The following is a 4,100-nucleotide window of genomic DNA, read 5'->3' on the forward strand; positions in this document are numbered from 1 at the left end:
CTGCCCCAGAGGTGACCACATGGCGTGGCAGACCTCTCCTGACCCGCCCGCTGCTCCCCTCAGCAGTGTACTTCGTCCACCTGCCTGTTCTGCTCCTCGTCTCTGGTGAAGCCTCTCGCCGCCCCTGAGCCTCTGGCCTGTACCCCAGTTCTGTATGCACAAATCAATAAATCTTTAAAAAAAAAAAAAATGCTCCCAGCTGAACTTACTGGGATGATGGAAATGTTCTAATACAGGAATGTGGTAATACACTACTGCACAACTATGTAAGCTTACAAAACCCAAACTGTAAACTTAATATGGGTAGAGAGTATAACATGTAAATTATATCTCAATAAAGCTATCTGGAGAGAGAGAATGGAGATATTGCCTATCTCACTCCTCATGGTGATCATATAGCCACTTCACTAGTATTAATTCTACTGACCAGAGAGGAAGAATCAAAGAGAAATCAAAGGAAACAAAGCTAAAGCAAAAAAGAAACAAGCTTATCTGGGCTGTGAGACATGGACTGTGCCTGAACTGGTTTCTAATGTTACTTAAGTAACCTTGGCATGAAGACCAAGTGAAGTCTACTTAAATCCATTGCCAAGACACCCCAACTATTACTCACAGGGGCAGGGGAATGTTTGTTGGGCATGACAATATCTTGGAACATCCAAAGGAGCAAAAACTAACAATAAATCCTTTTGTTGTTCGTTTGTTTGTTTTTAGTGAAAGACTGTGTAAACAGCTCTGTGAGAAACTACAGTCATGCTGAGAATTTCCAGTCACATGTCCCATCCTGTCACACTCTCTGTGACTCAGCTTTCTAAACCTTTATCTATCTATCTATCTATTTATGCATACAAGAACTGGGGTACAGGCCAGAAGTGCAGAGGGTGAGGGGATTCACCAGAGACACAGTAAGGAGCAGAACAGGCAGACTGACTGAAATATACTACTGAGGGGAGCAGCTAGTGGGGTCAGGAGAAGTATGATGCACCATGTGGGAAAGCTCCCTGGCCAGGGATCAAGCTCATGCTGCAGTGGCTGCGAATAGCTTCATAGTGCTGTGCTTTAACCCATTGTGCCACCAGTGAGGGCCCAGCTTTCTGAAACTTTTGTGTTTCTTTGGTATGTGGTTACCTTCCCCTGTGAGGTGGCAACAGAAACATCCCTGCCTCCAACTCTTAGATTAATTGTTCATGTGTATTCTTGCTCTTTCGCGTGAGTCATATGGTGTTTCCAGCTTCTGTCGGTACTAACCCTACTTTCCTCTTGTCATGGAACAAACAAATCGACCTCTCAAGCAACACTGTTCTTCTCTGAGGATTTTATAATTTCTTTCAACCAAAACCAAGATGGCATCACAAAATAACACATCTTGGTAAAACTCAGATATTGTGAATATATCATCCAGTGACAAGATGGCTGCTATTTTGCAAGTAATTCCAAAAGACAGAATGCTCTTCGATTGAGTCTTTACTAAACGTGAAGCTTGTATATTTTAATCACTTTTTTGGTTTTAATATCATAAGCTATTATAGTAAGTCTAATCATACAGAAACATATATAAATACAGGAAGCATTTGTTCAGGGCTATCACTATTCCTCTTTGCCTGTAGAGGGAACCACCATGAACAGTTTGATGTGTGTTTTCTTTTACGTATTTCCATCTGTATTATACATATCCATTCTTCTATGTATTTCCATCTGGACTACATGCAAAAGCACACATTCGCAGTATAGTCTTAGTTTATAAGCTACAGAATAATGCTGCAGCTTTGTTTTTTTTTGGGGGGGAGGTTTACTTAACACCTTCATTTTTTGTCAGATTCACAGAATTCCATTCTATGATCACACCATGATTAAGAAATGTGTGCAAGTAATTTTTCAATCTTTTTCCATAGCAAACAAGCTTCAATGAGAATTCTTTCTGCAGAGATAGCTCACATATACCTATGTGATTGGCTTTCACATCTAGAAGTTACAGGAATATGTAATCTGTGCATAAATAGCAAAGGCCCAATAGCTACTACCCAATTAACTTCCACCTAGAACACAACTCCCATACACAATGCAGGAGAAAGTCTATGATCCTTTACACTCAACAATACTGGATTTTTATATAAATTTTTAATATGCTCAGATGGATGTATTTTTAAAGAAATACATTGCTTTTCAACTTGCATTTTCCTGAATGCCAATGAAATTTATCATCTTTTCAGATGGTTTCATTATTTGAACTTATTTGCCTGTGTATATCATATTTTAAAGATTTATTTACTTATGCATACAAGAACTGGGACACAGGTCAGAGTGTGGGGGTGGAGGGGGGTTTTGAGATAATTCACCAGAGACAGAATGGGGAACAGAACAGGTGGATTAACTGAAATAGAGTTCCAAAGGTAGCAGCGGATGGGGCAGGAGGGTCAGGTGGGCCAGGATGGTCAGCTGCACCATGCAGGTCACCTCCCTCGCCAGGGATAGAACTCATGATGCAGTGGCTGCTGACAGCTTCATAATGCTACACCTTAATCCCATGCACCACCAGGGAGGGCCCTGCTTGTACATTTCTTTACCCATTTCTTTCTATTCCCTGACTCAGACTGATTATATAGAAATACTATCATCAATGGCAAATTAACAATTTTCAGTTCTTCAAGTGAAAATATTTTCTCCTCACCTATTGCACATCACTTGGCCTAGGCTTTTTTTTTTTTTTCTGTATAGAAGTTTACAATTTTTTAACAAGCAATTGGAATGAAAAAAAATAAAAAATAGGGAAATAGGATCAAAACTGGGGTGGAGTGGGACGAATACACATGACTATGGTTATGGCACATGGATGAATTGGTGGTGGGAAGTCCATGGGGGTTACAACTGAGTTGAAAAAATGCACAAAATGAAGAATAATGAAAAAATAAATTAAAAAAAAGAAAGAGAAAAAAATCAGTATATGGCAACATGCTTTTAAGAATATAAATAAAATTCATGTGAAAAGTTATTCACATGGAAAAGTTATTCACATGGGGCTTTTGCTCCATCACATCCCAATCAACATTTTGGAAAAATGGGCGTCCCTGAATATCAGCAAATCCTGTTTGAGGATGACAACCCAACCGCTCCTTTGGGTCCTTGGTGAGGAAACTCTTCAGGACACTTGCAGCTTTTACAGACAAGAGAACGTGGTATGTGAATTTGTTTTTCCAAAATAACTTGGAAGAGATAATCCTCTGTGTTTTGATCAGGGTTATCAGAGATCCCAACAATATCAAATGGAGAGCTTCCTGCCATCATCTCAAACATTAGTACTCCAAGAGCCCACCAGAACACTGAAACCATAGTCTTCTTTTAAAATTTCTGGAGCAATGTAATTGGGAGTACCACAGAAAGTGCTGGTTGTATCTCCTGGCCGTAATCCTTCTTTACACATGCCGTAGTCAGTAAGTTTAATGTGTCCTTCAGAGTCCAGCAATAAATTGTCCAATTTCAAATCTCTATAAATTATCCCTCGTTCATGAAGGTAATTTAATGCTGCTAATACAAAAAAAAAAAAAAGAACTTCACAATTTTTATATAGTGAAGTTAACAATTGATTTCTGGGGGTAGGAGAGGTTTCCCTTACCAAGTCACAAATCACAAAATAATTTTCTTTTAATTTTTAATACTTTCACAGCTTTGTTTTTATAACAATATACCCACCTAGAAGTACCAAATCCTATTTCCACTGTACTGACTGATTTGGAGTTACTCAGGGTTTCTCTTAATAAGAATGACTCATTTCTGTAGTTCCTTCCATTGGGTGTGTTTTAGCTCAAGGTATCTCTTGCTCCAGTTTTAGGGAATGGGATCCATCTTCTTAACAAACTTCACTCAGTCTTCATTGACAGTCTTTTTTTTTTTTCCCTATTTCAGTGAAAGTTCAGAAGAAAAAAGTGCATAAATTCATTCTGCACTTTTGAATGGAAATATCTATGTATCTGTGTGCTGATAAAAGTGAGCCAAAATTCCACTATTCAATAATAAAGTTTGTGAATTCACTTGAGTGTATCTGATGCAAAGAAATAAAATTTTTATAGAAAATCAGTATCAGATCATATGTAGTCTTGTGTGGT

Source organism: Condylura cristata, unplaced genomic scaffold (genome assembly GCF_000260355.1).
Source record: "Condylura cristata isolate star-nosed mole 26May11 unplaced genomic scaffold, ConCri1.0 scaffold00009, whole genome shotgun sequence".
Classification (NCBI taxonomy): domain Eukaryota; kingdom Metazoa; phylum Chordata; class Mammalia; order Eulipotyphla; family Talpidae; genus Condylura; species Condylura cristata.